Source organism: Mauremys mutica, chromosome 4 (genome assembly GCF_020497125.1).
Source record: "Mauremys mutica isolate MM-2020 ecotype Southern chromosome 4, ASM2049712v1, whole genome shotgun sequence".
NCBI classification, from domain to species: domain Eukaryota; kingdom Metazoa; phylum Chordata; order Testudines; family Geoemydidae; genus Mauremys; species Mauremys mutica.
The window spans coordinates 108111218-108127502 of NC_059075.1; the positions used below are offsets into that span (position 1 = coordinate 108111218).

The 16285-nt window shown below is 43.3% G+C and overlaps 1 long non-coding RNA gene across 1 annotated transcript; it reads left to right on the top strand.

The window, feature by feature from the left end:
* The first annotated feature begins 1106 nt into the window (after window positions 1-1106).
* LOC123369274 lies at window positions 1107-10450 on the top strand. The gene is made up of 4 exons (XR_006578974.1): window positions 1107-1240; window positions 9398-9554; window positions 9729-9836; window positions 9926-10450. It is a non-coding gene; the product is annotated as an uncharacterized LOC123369274 (long non-coding RNA).
* The last annotated feature ends 5835 nt before the right edge of the window (window positions 10451-16285 follow it).

Below are 16285 nucleotides of genomic sequence, written 5' to 3' on the forward strand. Positions count from 1 at the left end.
TTAAATCTCCTCAGTGTGATAGAGAGGCTTGCTTTAATCTGCTTAGCTCTTGGAAGTCCAGGGGCTCCTGTGCTGGGGTCCCTAGGGACAGCTCTGTCTGCCACTAGTGAATTTTTTCCCAAGAACCCCCCGTAATATTTTGCAAACCCCCCAGGGGTTCATGAACCCCAGTTTGGGAACCATTGCTCTAAGCCCTTCAAACACACACACACACACCCCACCAGATGATATTCCACTCTGGACAAAGCTACGGTCAGACATAGACCGGGGTGTTCAGTGATGAAGTCCCTGTTGTGCACCATTGAGAGTTGTTGCATGAGTGTGACATCATCAGAAAGAGCTAACTCACCAATCAGAATACAGCTTCTGACAAGCAGTGTCCTAAGTCATAGTTTCATAAAAGCATAAGAATGGCCATACTGGGTCAGACCAATGGTCCATCTCGTTCAGTATACCATCTTCCAGCAGTGGCTGGTACCAGGTGCTTCAGAGAGAATGAACAGAACAGGGCAATTTATTGAGTGATCCATCCCCAGTCATCTAGTCCCAGCTTCTGGCAGTCAGAGGTTTAGGGACACCCAGAGCATGAGGGTGCATCCCTGACTATCTTGGCTAATAGCCACTCATGGATCTATGCTTCATAAATTTATCTAATTCTTTTTTGAACCAAATTATGCTTTTGGCCTTCACAACATCCCCAGCAATGAGTTCCACAGCTTGACTATGCATTGTGTGAAGAAGTATTTCCTTACGTTTGTTTTAAAACTGTTGCCAATTAATGTCATCAGGTGACCCCTGTTATTTGTTTTTATGTGAAGGAGTAAATAACACTTCCTTATTCACTTCCTCCACACCATTCGTGGTTTTATAGATCTCCATCATATCCCACTTAGTCATCTCTTTTCCAAGCTGACTAGTCCCAGTCTTTTTACTCTCTCCTCACATGGAAACTGTTCCATATTCCCAACCGTGTGTGTTGCCCTTCACTGCATTTTTCCAATTTTAATATATCTTTGTTGAGATAGAGCAACGAGAACTACAGGCAGCATTCAAGACGTGGATTTATATAATGGCACTGTGATCATGGCTTTGTGCTTTATAGAGCATTCCAGGGTCAGAGGTGCCCCAGAGTGAATTCATGAGACTGAAGCAGCCCTGGAACTGGTAAACGCTGAGGATACTAGCCAGCACAGAAGAGACTGTCAGGTCTAACGGAGGCCCAAGCTGAACTTCAGCAGAGGTAGGGGGCCTGCTGGAGTCAGCAAGGCAGAATGGAGGGAACTTATCTGATCTTCCTTGAATCAGTTAATTCTGCTGTAGCTTGTGGCAGAGAGTCCAGGAATGGATTTGACCATAGAATCTGAACTACTCTCATACCTAGAGCTGGTCCCTCTATGATGTTAGAGGAATGGGGTAATGTAGAGCTGCCCATACTGTACCTGATCAATGGATAAAGGACTTTACTTTCCAGCCCTTTTCAGCAGCACCGAATTTACCCAGGGCTGGAAAATAAACAATTATTTCTACACAGAATCAATTTGGGCAATAGGGAGGGTTGATCAAAAGAAAATGCCCCCCACCCCCAGGTAGCGTTTGAGTATGCTGCTGCGTTATTGTAAGAGGCTGGGTGCCAAATTGTTGTCCGGGGATGGTAGGGAGGGTCGTGTGATAGTCATTTTCATTCAGCAAGCTTGGCAAGAATAAACTGAACATATCCAGACTTGCACAGAGGAATGATCAGGGTTTCCGGCATCCACTCACACTGACATTTCTTGCCAAAAATAGAGGGAGACATGTTGAAAACCAAATCCCAATCTGCAGCAAAGCTCTGTGCCACTCAGTCTGTACCACTCAGCCTCCCCCTTCCCACTGCCCTGCCCTCAACACACTCCACATGCCCACCTGTTGGCCTTTTGTATCTACTGCATGATGCCTTAGCATCTGCTCCAATTCAACCACAAGTTATGGGGATGGTGGCAGGAATTACTATTAGAAATTCTATGACTTGTCTTTTGCAAAAGATCATATTATATTACCATAATGGTCCCTTCTTGTTTTAAAATGTATGAGTCTCTGAGCCTAAGATCTGGAGGCAGCCTCTTAGGTTTTCTCTCTCTAGTCCTGGCACTTCTTAAATACTAAGGGTCAGGTTCTCTGCTGGTTTAAATCAGCATAGGTTCACTCAAGTCAATTGTGCAATGCTAATTTACACCAACTGAGGATCTGGTGTGAAGGCTCTCAGATATGAAGGTGGTAGGTACCTTTTAAATAATAACTGGGTAGGTAGATTGATCAATCAATCTCTGTTCCTTCTAGGGGAACAACTTCCATTAGCTGTATTGCCCTAATAAGGATAGGCTTAAGAGAAACATTTTGTACAAATGTAACATGTGCAAAGGGAGTTTAGCATTTTAGTTGTTTGGTGGAGACCACAATGAAAAGCAAGAAATGCTAAGCCACCCCCCAAAATATCAGAGAAGGTCTTTGCTGGTTGGTCAAATGGCCACTGATGCTTTGGTGTACTGTTCACAATGGAAACAGACCTTGTGTCCCCAAAAGGAATCATGTTAGTATGAGGCAGAGATGCTGAAATAATGGGAAACTGTATTCAGGGGGGACAGGAAAGGTGGTCTAGAGGACAGGCTGCTGGACCGGACCTTGAGACCCAAGTTCAGTTCCAGGTTTAGACACAGTCTCCCTCCATTATCTTGGGCAAGTAATTTAGTCTTGCCTGTGCTGCAGTTCCCCCCTTGCAAAATAGGGATAATGCCTCCCTACCTCACAGGAATGTTGGGAGGATAAAATCCATTAATGACTGTGAGGTACAGAGCTACTATGATGAGGGGCAGATGGGTAAATGATTCTGCAAATGATTTTATTCAGCCATAGTTTTGCCACTTGCTGTTCATCTTTCCTTCAGTGTTTAGAAGTTCAGTCTCTGTTCACACAAATATTTGTGGAGATGTTGTTCATTATAGAAATATCTCTATTCACATCTGGATAATATTCATGCATGAGGAAGCTATTCACTATCCATTGTTTGTTCTTTGTTACTTGCCACTTATTAAAAAGTTCCTTTTTAAGAAGTTCCAGTCATCCAATTAGGAAATGGAAACAATATCATGTGACTTATGCACCCAATCACATTGAACTGCTAATTCTAGTGCTCAGTTTGACAGTAAACCACAGGCTGCAATTTGTTTGGATGACTGACTCAACAAACAACTTTGAACAATGAACACATTTGGGAAATTCCTCACACTTTGTGCACAGGAAAAGGGAAACATTGGTCAAATAATTTATTCATTATGAATTTTTCAGCCAGCTTTAATAGGAAGCTTTGTTGGGTAACATGAGAGCACGAATTCCCTGACTAGCCAAATCACACTAACTATTTAATGAAAAACAAAAGCTAGCATTGAGGTATGGTGCATCAGGAAAAGGCGGATTTTTCACATCCATAACTGCTGGTTTAAGGGGGCAGAACAATGATCAAATATTCTTTTTAATACGATAGCACCTAGAGGTCCCATCTGAGATCAGGATTCAATTGTCAGGCACTGTACATATACGAAGTGAGAGACAGTCACTGCCCCAAAGAGCTTACAATAGAATCAAACAAGACAGGCAGAAGGACTGGTATTCTCCTTTTACAGATGGGGAACTGAGGCACAGAGAAATTAAATGACTGCCCCAAGGGCACACAAGAAGTGTGTGGCCAAGCTGTGAACTGACCCCAGGTCTCCCAAGTCACAATCCAGGCCTTAACAAGAAGTTTATTCTCCTGGGAGGCACTGAGATGTGAGTGTCCTTTCAGCCCTGATGCCCCATGTGGCCGCTTACTGAAAATGCCTATGAAGGCTATCGCTGGGTATACAGACTAATGCAATCCCTGCATTATTTAATCAGAATCACTAGTATAGTTATTTATTGATTACTTTTTGCGGAGGAGGTTGAGTGGTGAATAGATTGCTGAGTGAAGAACTACGAGGACCAGCGAGATAAACGTATTTATTCACATGCTAGATAAAAGCATGAGAGAGGCAGACATAATATGGGTCTCCTTTCCACACCCACTAGAGAGAATTTTTATACCCTGCCCTAGAGGGATTACCTTCTCTCCAAGTAATGATAGGGGAGTTCAGTTTCCATGGTCTTTTGTTCCTGGTCTTCTGCACAGTCTGCTTCACAATGGACCCCAAACCATGACCTGAAGAAACCACCTTCCACTAAAATGAAAGGGAAGTTCAGTTAAATTAATCCATATGCCACCAGCATGAACATGCACAAACTCCACCTGAGTTACAATTGACCATTGCTTTCAATTTAAAGGTGGACGCTTCTAAGAGCTCTAAAATCTGTATGCTTCTTTGGATTGACCTGAATTTTGCTATGCCTCATGGGGGTAGTGTTAGTAATACAAATTTGGGGTTGCTTAGGAAGGGATTCCTCAGATACAGCCCACCTCATTCACCCACAAAACAAGAATCCAGCATTTTATAAATGGATTCAAAATGATGGATTTTGGACAAGAATACAAGTCATGTCTTTCCGGAAGATTCTTTAGCTAACCACAAGGTATTCAGCTCAATACAACAGAAACTAGATGAAATTCTATGGCCTGTATCACACAGGAGGTTGGACTAGATGACCTATCGGTCCCTTCTGGCTATGAATCTATAATAAGGACGTACGAGGAAGCAGTAATAGAATGTGTTATTGCTTGATATGATCTACGGAGTTGAATTGCAGCATTTATCTGCATGTACTTCAGCTGCGTTCACTGTTAGATGTCACTGTACTGACTGGTGGAGGGATTGGTTGGAGCAACTTGGCAGAGCTATCACTGTGAGGTAATGAGAGGTCCCCATGTACCTTGAGGCATTGATTATGCCTCACTTCAGCACTGTCTTTTGTAGGTTGTAGCCACAGAAGTGCTCAAGGGTTTGTTTGTTTTTTTGCCATGGGGATTGTTGGCCATCTGGTGGCCCATAGGACACTGGTCTCCAGGGTTTAGGGAGGAGTAAGTGAAGGCAATGTCTCAGCAGGACTCCTTAGGGCAAGAGTGAAGGTGAAAGAGTGATGACATTTAGTAAGCCTGCAGTGGTTTGTATAGAATTGGCTCAGTGTTTGAGTGCAGGACAAGTATAGGTAGCTCCTGTTTGCTACACTTCACCTAAACCCGCTTTTTGCCATAGCAAAGAGAAGATGTTAGGCTTTGTCCTACAGTTCTCATATGCTCTTTTCCCAGAGTTCTGTGAAGACAGAGTGCTACAAAGTGTGTTGCTGGCACGTTGGGGCAGCGCTCAAAGAGGGCAGAGTTAAGGAGGCATTGCAGGGGTGGCATGTTCCTAGTCTGCAGAGGTTTAAATGTGTGATACCTTAACTCTTCATTTCCTGGTCTTCAGACCATTATGTTTTGCCATTCTTCGCATTCTGGAAGGGCATGAAGTACCACAGCGCAAATCTTAACTCTGTGTAACAAAGTTCTTGGTTCTTTAATTTAATAGGCACTAACCAATTTGTGAATCAAAAGCCAATGGTTTGCACACTCTCATAAAAAGCTAGAGGCAGTGTGACCCCTGGGTAGGGCACTGCATTGGAAACATAGATTATATTTGCACAACAAGGGCTCTATTTGCAGAGCTGTCATTGGCATGCTGGATAACCTTAGCCAAGTCACTTCACCTCTCTGTATGCCTCTATTTTGCCCCTCCCCCCACACACTCTCTCAGTCTTGTCTATTGTGCTGGTAAGTTCTTCAGGGTAGGAGCTGTCTCTCCTTATTTGTGCTTGTCTTGCACTTACCATAATGGATCTTGCTTGGGGTGGCCTTCAAGATGCTACTTATAACACAAATCGTTAGCAACACCAATAACTGAAGCGTTAAGGCTAAACTCTGGAGGATCTGCAGTCTCCTTCTCTTTCCTCCCCACCTTAAAAAGACTGTCTATTTTAGAAACTTCAGAGGAGTCTCCCACATGACCAGAGGAGTGGATTTCTCAAACAAAGGGTTAAAATAGCCAACTCCATTAGATAAAAAAAGAGAAAGATCTAACAGGGATGCAGCTCATATGCCAGGCTAGGTACCAGCTAATCAGTACTATTCAAAGGTGAAGGCCAGACAGAGGAGCCAGGAATTGTTGCACAAGTTAAGCAAAGTTTAGTGAACGGCAAATCTGATAAAGCAATGGTTTGACTCTATTTTCTGTGAAAAACTCCACTCTTCCTTTAACCTGGCTCTGGAACAGGGGCTACATGGACTGATCCTCCCAGTGAATCAATCTCAATCTGTCAATATCTCTCTCTCTCCCTCTCTCCTTCCCCTCCTCCTCTCCCTCCCTCACACACAGGTTTCAGTGGAAGGCCTCAGACCTTCCCATGGACAACTCCCGCTTAATACCCTTTCAGTCCATACAGTATCTGTTGCATGTAATTGCCTATTCAGGGAGCTCTGGATTCAAACTCTTCTGGTAAAAGGGCTTGAGAGCAGTTTACTTTCTCTGCAATGACTTCATTGCAAAGGATTTTTCTTCTGTGTCAAGCTTGCCATGTGCTGGCTTTCCCTCCTCTTGTTCACCAGAGCGTCCCAGTTTCTGGAAATAATTTGTGGTTTGGAAATCGCCTCAGAGGCTTCAAAGATCTTAAAATTTACCATACCAGATTGGATTGTTGGGTCCATCTAAGCTGATGTCCTGCTTCCAGACATGACCAATACCCAATGCTCCAGAAGAAGACAGAACTCCTTCATAACAACAACCACCCTTCACTCTTACATCATGAACCTAGCCTGACTAATTAAAGGAATTGGCACTCCCTTCACACACTACCATGCTAGATTGCACTAGACTTTTGAGAAAGGTACCTCAAGCAAGCACACAAAACGTCAGTGGGGGAACCCCACAAAGATGAATAGATTGAAGGGGGACACAGATTATCAAGGAGGACTTCCCAAAATACAGCACAGCATTGCACAGTGCCTTCCAGCCCCTTTTTGGCTCATTGTCCCCCATCAAAGAAGTTGGCAAGCAAATCTTTATTGTAAAAGACAGAAGAGACGCCGTGGAGGAGGTATTGAAATCTGGGGATAAGTCACAAAATTCCAGCCCATATTGTAGAAGAAGCCTAAAGTTATATATCTCATTGGCTCTTATTTCTTTGGTTGCTGGATTTAAATGGAGAAAAGCAACCCATTGATGGCAACATCCCATATTCAACCACCATCCTCCCCCACTCCTCTTACATTAATGTAAAGCATGTGCAATCTAAAGCTGGCATTTTATGACCCCATTACTCATGCTGAGGTAGTGCCTCACTCCACAAAGTCCTGTTTCCTTCAGTCAGACTATTATTTGCCAAGGAAGGTGCTGCTCAGTGTGAGTAAGGCTGTCAGGATCAGATCCTAGGGAAAATGGCTACCCTGGAAAGAGGACTGCTGTTGCTCAGCCCTGGCACCTCTCTGCAGCAGTCATGCGTGACATTATCATATGGATGTCTACAAGGGTCACCTAGAATGGACTCTGAGAATAGCCCTGGGATGACAAGGAGACCTGGATTTCTGTGTCCTGGTGACAGAGACTTGGCACCACCCTGAAAGAGTATTGTCTGCAGACTCTCTGGACCCCATGAACATGAACTGAGTTTGTGTTCCAGCCTGGATTGGATTCAGGGCACAATTCTTGGCAGCAGAGAGACTAGCATGGGACTTCTCTGCCAAAGTGGAATATATGACATGCATGGTGTTATATTGCCACCTAGCGGTGAGTGTGCATAGGAGACAGCTGAGTAAAGATGGCTGACAAACAAGTCACGTCCATGGCTGTGCTGCGGTTATTGCATGCTTTTAAGAAGTTAGATGAAGGATTTGGATGCTCATCGTGCACCTAAAAAGCTAAGCCCTGTTGCGAGTGCTCACATGTTGCCATTGGTTTTCCTCCTGGAGATGAGATGGGGTAACTCTGTGGCAGGATGGTCAAGGCTGAAATCTCAGAAATCTGGAGATTTTATGTCAATGACGTAAGGTCTGGATTTGCATATTTGATGTTAACATCTAACATCTTGCTAGCCTATGCAGACTTCTGGTCCCACTCCTGCACTTAGGGGACAGGCCTCTGCCCTCAGAGTTCTCACTAGTGGATCCCCACATGGGGACCCTCATCTCCATAGAAACCAACAGAGGATGGTTAAGCTTTAGTCATCCCAGAGCTTCTCCACAAGAATCTGACTGAGCAATGAATGACAAAATATACAGTTTGTTTTGTTCAGTGTGGAAGAAGCCTCTTGCTGTGATGGGTTTTATGTTAGCTGGTGTCCCAGGATACAGGGAGCCTGCTTTTGCATGATGGAGTGCTGTAATGACAGACTGGAAGATAGTTGCTACAAGTGCAACGGCTCACTGTCACAGTGACGTCATGCACTGATTTCCATCTGCTCAGATATGTATTCAAGGCCGCCTTGACACTCCCTTTTAAAAATCTGTGGCCTGAGTTTTTGGAATGCAAAGCCTATGGTGTGGTATAAATAATAAACACTGCTGAGAGGCTCATGACATTCCATTCTCAATTATAAAAATTACAGAACCATGTCCCCGGACTCTTATAATCTAAATTAGACATAACACATCAAGAGAGGACAATCAAAACAGGGCAAGGAGGTGGCTATCAAAGGACAAGGCATATAAACCATGAGACATGCTGTTGTTATACAGATAACTTGCATATACGTCAGAGATTGGAGGTCAGTGTGGAATGAAGGCTGGGAAGGCGCTAAAAGACTGATAGCACTGGGTAGGGCGTGGTATAGTGCAGACGGGTTATGTGAAAGCTTCCTCCATACATCTCCCCAATAGCAACCTGCAACACCTGCTGCTAATCAAAGGCTCCATTCTCCCTAAGAAAGACCCACTCAGACGGGAGACCCCTTTTCTGGGAAGTCTCCCATCTGCAGGGCAGGATTCACCCTGCTGTCCACCCCTGAGGAAAAAGTCACACTTAATAGTCAGCCTACCCAATGTCCTGCTTCAGGGGGTTTCCCCTTCCATCTCTGCCCCTAACTAAGGGTTTCACACCATGCAGTGGGGGTACTTTATAAGTAAGTAAAGCTCCTTTCATGGATTTAGGGGTAGAGGGAAGATTATACTTACAAATATTTGAAGGGATTTTCAAAGCCACACAGGAGTTAGGCTCTTTGAGTTTCAATGGGATTTGACTAACTCTCTTAGTCTCCTTTGAAAATTCCAGCTATCAACATCAATGACCTTGCATACATGGTAAAACTAGGGGTGCTGCTGCATCCTCTGGCTTGAAGTGGTTTCCATCATATACATTTGGTTCAACGGTTCTCAGCACCCCCACTATAGAAATTGTTCTAGCACTCCTGTTACCATGTCCTTGCACAGAAACCAGTAAGAATTTTGCCATGGATATCAGCAAAGGCGCTAAGGATTTGATCCCGAGAGATGGTGAACAGCCACAACTCCTGCTGAATTCAACTCCTCCGCGGAACAGCCCTTAAGGAGGAATGGAATTACCTGGGATGGTCAAAAGGAGTTTAAGGTGGGTGTTGGAATCCCCATTATGACAGACAGTTATTACCTTCAGGCCTGGGACCCAATGTTTTCCACAATCCTGAGGCAGTACCATTTGCTGCAGAATCCATCCCACTCTGCATAATTCAGCTCTAGAACCTATGCTTTCATTTTTTAAAACTGATCCCACATTATCTTCCAGAGTCTGCAGAGAGACTGGGACAATAACTCTGAAAGGTCTGAGCTCACCTCCCGCACCCTTCAGTACAATGGGATAGTAAGTCTAACACCTAAAGCTGACAGTTTGAATGTGAGCATTGGTAACACTGATCACTTTAGCAGAAATTGCCAGCTAATGTGATTTTCCCAGATTCCAAACTGTCTCCAATGCCTCCCCAGGTCCTACCAGACGGCTAAACCTCCAGTTTCCTCCCTGACAACTTCTACGATGCAGATCTGCATTCCCAAGACATAAATCTGCAGCATACTGAAAACTGATCATGTGGAAACAGCGTAAAATGAATTGAATCTCAACATGACACAGCGGACACTCTGCTGAGTGTATTATTCATTTCCATATTTAATTCATTACATTTCTCCATTTTTTTTTTCAATTTACATGGAGCTGCAACACATTTTCCAGCCTGTTGTGCTGGAAAGCTGCAGAGCCCAGGGACCTTGCTGCTGAATGTAAGACCTTCTTGTCATATTGTTCGTGGGCCTTTGTCCTCAGGAAACCAGATAGATCCCAGGTAGATAACATTGGGTTACTACCTATTGCTAAGTGAATGTAGAAGCAGGTATTGGGAAGTAAAAGCAGGGTTTCTGGCAGCAGGGAGAAGGGCAGGATTCTTGCCTGGAATAAGAACCACGCTTACTGAACCTCCAGTCTGCATTCCCCAGGTGGTCTGCCCTACTAGTTCTTGACCTTTCTTTTGGCCTGGAAGGGGAGACCCAGTTGTGGCTCTCACAGGGGGGTGAAGGAGAGATGGTAGGTTGATTAGGAAGGTAAGACGAGGCCTCTGCTGCTGTGGAGAGGGAAAGAGAGCACATTTGTTCTGGATTGAGCTGTGACCTTCATTCTGGATCCTCCAAAGGTTAAAGCTAGTTTGAAGTACACAATGTAGGGAAGGACTCCTACATGGGTTGCAGGGATGGATAAATTGACCTAATACAATATTTTTCCCTCCCTGATTTCCCTGATTCTGTAATAAACATACTCTGAATCAGCTAATATTTCCCATTCATATTCACTATTTCTTCTCTGAATTCCACCTCCCACCTCTGGAGTGATCTGCAGCTTTATCTTCCTCCTTGGAGAGAGACAGCTGGATGACTTCACTCTGTGCCTGGAAGTTGGCAGTGAGGTTATCACCCCTTTTTGAGCACAGTGCAGTTTCTAATACCCTCAGCTGAGGATCCACTGAAGCTCTGGAAATTCTTTTATATCCTTACATGAAATAATAACAGTCCCTTGGTGGCATTTTGTTCCCAATAACACATGCAAAAGAGAAAAACAAAATACTTAATCCTGGCCAGATGAAAGAAAAATCTCACTGGGCTCCTGCACTGCCTCACATGGACCAGAAGTCATTTTCTGTTGTCAGCTGGTTGACAGATGGCTATAAACCTAAACTGAAGTCATATTAGCTAGTCTTCTGCTTAAGGGTCTGATTCTGCTCCTATTTTAGTCAATGGCAAAACTTCCATTACAACTGGGTTGTGACCAGGATCATGTCTTAACTTTGTCACAAATCACATTGCTAAGTGTAGATTGTGTATAGATGCAAGTAGAGAAGTGGTATTTGGATCTGGAATTGACTTAGGCAGGGGTTTCAGGCTGGATTCACTACTGCTGAAATCCCTCAAATGGTGGTAACTTTGTAAGAACAACTGATCTTGCAAGATTTCTGCCCTCCTAAAAATGATCGCAGTATCATGCAATCAGCTGCAGGTTTTTTAATAAAATTTCTGCCATTTTTGGCAGAAATCTCATGATTTACCACTCTTCTCAAAAGATTTCAGTAGAGGTGGGTAGGGAATTATTTTCCCATTCTTAATTTTTAAAAAAAGTTTAAGAAAACTGTTCCTATTCTGAATGGAGATGAAAAATCAAAATCTCAAACATTTTCACAAACCAAACATTCAAAATTTTGTTTGGCTCAGATCAACCTGAACATTTAGTTTAAATAATTTTAAAATATTTCATTTTGATTTTGGCCTTTTCATGTTTTTTTGGGGGGGAGCATGTTTTGCTATCATTGAACCTAAATTTTTAAACAAAAAATTATTTTGAAATGAATTTTTGATTTTTTTTGGTTTAGAAAATGTCAAAAAAAATCAACTTTTTTGAATTGGGAAATTCATCAGAACTTCCCTGTGAGCAGTTTTGGATTTGATGAAAAAATGTTTTGCTAAAACATTTCCCCATGAGCTTTAGATTTCAGATCTGATCGGGGGGAAAGGATCTACTTTAGATCTGACCTAGAACCAATTCTGAGTAAGTTTACTTTGAAGCTTAAATTTGAAGAGGTAGGGATTCTGGATTCTGGTTTTGATCAATCACTGGTTCTGTTGTCTTTGCAATAGAACTTCTCTAGGACTCCTATGCTCTGATTCTTCAAACACTGAATTTAATTCTGTAGCCACAGTCACTTTGCTGATTTTTTTTTTATTTTCTTTTTAAGGTGGCTTCCTGTTTTGTTTGATCCTTTGTTATTGTCCAATTACTGTATTTCCTGTACCCACTCTACTGATTTCTAACAATCTTCTTGGTATTCATAGACATTTCTACGGCAGAAACACTTGATTTTGCTTTACAGCTTATCATTGGCAGGAATTTGACTTTGTCTCAAACTGCAGCTTCTGTCATGCAAACTGGCGTAGCTCTGTTATCTTCAATGGAGATACATTGACTTCCACCAGCTGGGAAGCTGGAATAACATTGGTAACCATCAACTGGAACAATTTCTAATACAATACAGGGTCTGAAGGGAAATGTGAAAGCGGTTCAAGGAAGAATAATGAATTATTGATTATTACTAGTAACTAATGGAAAATATACAATGCTATAAGTGCACACAGCACTTCTAAGACACATTGTCCCACCCCAAAAGCACTTAGTGTCTGACACAGAGAAGGTAAAACATAGGATCCCAATTCATTTAAGGAATGGTGAATAGATATTAATGGGGAAGAGACTCACATAGTAAAAACTTTAGGAAGAAACAGGTTTTAGGGAGGGACTTGAAGTAGGGGACTTGGTGGGTAGAATCAGGGAATCTCTTCCGAGCACACAGGTCTGAAAGCTGGGTGTGGGAGGTCACTTCTGGCAGGAGACTAAAGAGCTACAATCAGGAAGATATTTGAAGTGTATTACAACACTTCTCATCTGTGCTACATATTTTTACATGCCAGTGGATGACACACTTTATATTAATTAACTGTACAGCTATAGATTTATAAATGGAGGCTACATAGTCATCCGTCTTGGATGTTTCAGACACAACAAATCCTGCATCTTGGCAGGGGGTTAGACTAGATGTTCCTTGCAGCCCCTTCTAACCCTGTGATTCTATAATTCTCTGATTCAAATGCCAGAAGGAACCATTGGAATCATCTAGTCTGACTTCCTGTATAACAGAGGCCATAGAACTTCCTCAAAATAATTCCTAGAGCATCTCTTTTAGAAAAACATCCAATCTTGATCTGAAATTTTCAAGTCATGGGGCATCCACCCCAACCCTTGGCAAATTGTTTCAATGGTTAATTACTCACTCCGTTACAAATGTACACCTTATTTCCAGTTTGAATTTGTCTAGCTTCAACTTCTAGGAATTGGATCGTGTTATACCTTTCTCTGCCAGACTGAAGAGCCCGTTATTAAATATTTGTTCCCAATGTAGATACTTATAGATAGACTGTAATCAAGTCACCCCTAGACCTTCTCTGTGCTAAGCCAAATAGATTGAGCTCTTTGAGTCTATTACTATAAGGCAGTGGTTTTCAAACTTTTTTTTCTGGTCACGCAGTTGAAGAAAATTGTTTATGCCTGCGACGCAACGTAGCTGGGGATGAGGAGCTTGGGGTGTGGGAGGAGGGTCTGGGCTGGGGCAGGGGGTTGGGGTACAGAAGGGGGTCAGGGCTCTGGGCTGGGGCCAGGGATGAGGGGTTTGGAGTGCAGGAGGGGGCTCTGGGTTTCGGTGGAGCTCAGGGCTGGGGCAGGCTAGCCTCAGGCAGCTCCTGGTCAGCAGTGCACCGGGGGTGCTAAGGCAGGCTTCCTGCCTGTCCTGGCACTGTGGACTGCGCTACGCCCCAGAAGCAGCCAGCAGCAGGTCCAGTTCCTAGGCAGAGGCACGCAAGCGGCTCCATGTGACTCTTGCCCGCTGGCACTGCTCCCCCCAACTCCCATTGGCCAATGGGAGTGCGGAGCCAGTTCTTGGGGTGGGGCCAGCGCGTGGAGCCCTGTGGCCCCCCCACTTAGGAGCCACACCTGCTGCTGGCTGCTTCCGGGGCGCAGGTAGGGACTAGCCTGCCTTAGCCGGGCAGCACCACTGACGGGACTTTTAACGGCCCAGTTGGCGGTGCTGACCAGAACCACCATGACTCAGTGCCTTACATTGACCCACAGTGTGAAAACCACTGTTGTAAGGCATGTTTTCTAACAACTTAATGATTCTCATGTCTCTTCTTTGAACCCTCTCCAATTTTTCAGTATCCTTCTTGAATTGTGGACACAGGACTGGACATGGTATTCCAGCATTGGTCGCATAAGTGCCAAATACAGAGGTAAAATAACCTCTCTACTCTTACTCGAGATTCCTCTGTTTATGCATCCCAGGATTGTACTAGTACTTTTGGTCGCAGTGTCCCACAGGGAACTCATGTTCAGCTGATTATCCACTACGACCCCCACATCTTTTTCAGAGTCACTGCTTTCCAGGATACATTCCCCCTTCCTGTAAGTATGACCTACATTCTTTGTTTCTAGATATGTACATTTACATATAGCTGTATTATATCACATTATTTGCTTGGACCCAGTGTACCAAGCAATCCAGATCTCTCTGCATCAGTGAAATGTCCTCTTCACTATTTACCACTCCTTAAATTTTTGTGTCATCTGCAAACTCCATCAGTGACGATTTTATGTTTTCTTCCAGGTCATTGATAAAAGTGTTTAAACAGTGTAGGGTCAAGAACCGATGCCTATGGGACTCCACTGGAGACACACCCACTTGATGATGATTCCCCATTTAATATTACATTTTGAGACCTATCCATTAGTCAATTTTTAATCCATTTTGTGTGTGCCATGCTAATTTTACATCGCTCTAGCTTTAATCAAAATATTGTGTAGTACCAACTCAAACACTTTACAGATTATTGCCTTTATCAGTCAAACTTGTAATCTCATTAAAAAAATCAAGTTAGTTTGACAGAATCTATTTTCCATAATCCCACATTGATTTGCATTAATTATATTACCCTCCTTTAAGTCTTCATTAATCAAGTGCCATATCAGCAGCTGCATTGACTTGTAGGATCAATATCAGGCCTATAATTATCCAGGTCCTCCTATTTTCCCTTTTTAAAGATTGGCACAATATTAGCTGTCTTTGAGTCTCTGGAACTTCCCTAGTGCTCCAACACTTATTGAAAGTCAACATTAACAGTCCAGCGAGCACCTCAGCCAACTCTTTTAAAACTCTTGGATGCAAGTTGTCTGGACCTCTAGTTTTAAAATTTTTTAACTTTAGCCTGAAGAAGATCTCTGTGTAAGCTCAAAAGTTTGTCTCTCTTACCAGCAGAAGTTGGTCTAATAAAAGGTATTACCTCACCCATCTTGTCTTTCTAATATCCCAAAATTGACATGGATACAACACTGCGTATAACTTTAGTAGCTTCTGCTTAACATCTTCCAAAGGTACTAGTGAGATGGAAAGATTATCATCATCACCATATGATGAGACTACATCATCTGTTTTTCCACAAATACAGAAGAGAAATATTTATTGAACATTTCTGCCTTTACTGCATTATTATCAATAATTCTACCATTTCCATCTAGTAAGGCACCAAGACCATTGTCAGGATACTTTTTGTTCTTAATATATTTTAAAAACTCCTTATTGTCCTTAACTCTGCTGGCCATAGATGTCTCTCTATGTCCCTTTGCTTCCCTTAGCAATTTTCTGCAGTTCCTAGCTCTGATTTATATTCATTTCTATCAACTTCCCCTTTCTTCCATTTGTTTATATATAACAAATGGAATTAATTATATCACTGTGCCTTCACTTCTCCTCTAAACCAGGTCAGTTTTTTTTAACTAATATGATCTTCTTCCTCGATTATGGCATTTTGGGCATCTACTAAGGTGGTTTGTAATGATTCCCATGTATGATTCCCAAATATGCATGTCCTTTATACAGAACTCTGGTAACAGGAGAAAAATAGAAGATGAAGGGAAGACCTTACATCAGTAGTTCTCAATGTCGGGCCGCCACTTGTTCAGAGATTGCCCGAACCTGGCAGTCCGAGCCGGTTTGTTTACCTGCCACGTCGACAGGTTCGGCTGATCGCAGCTCCCACTGGCCGCGGTTCGCCACTCCAGGCCAATGGGGGTGGCAGGAAGTGGCAGCCAGCACATCCCTCGGTCTGCGCCACTTCCCATTGGCCTGGAGAAGCGAACCACGGCCAGTGGAAGCTGCTCTCAGCCAAACCTGCGGATGTGGCAGGTAAACAAACCGGCCCAGACCA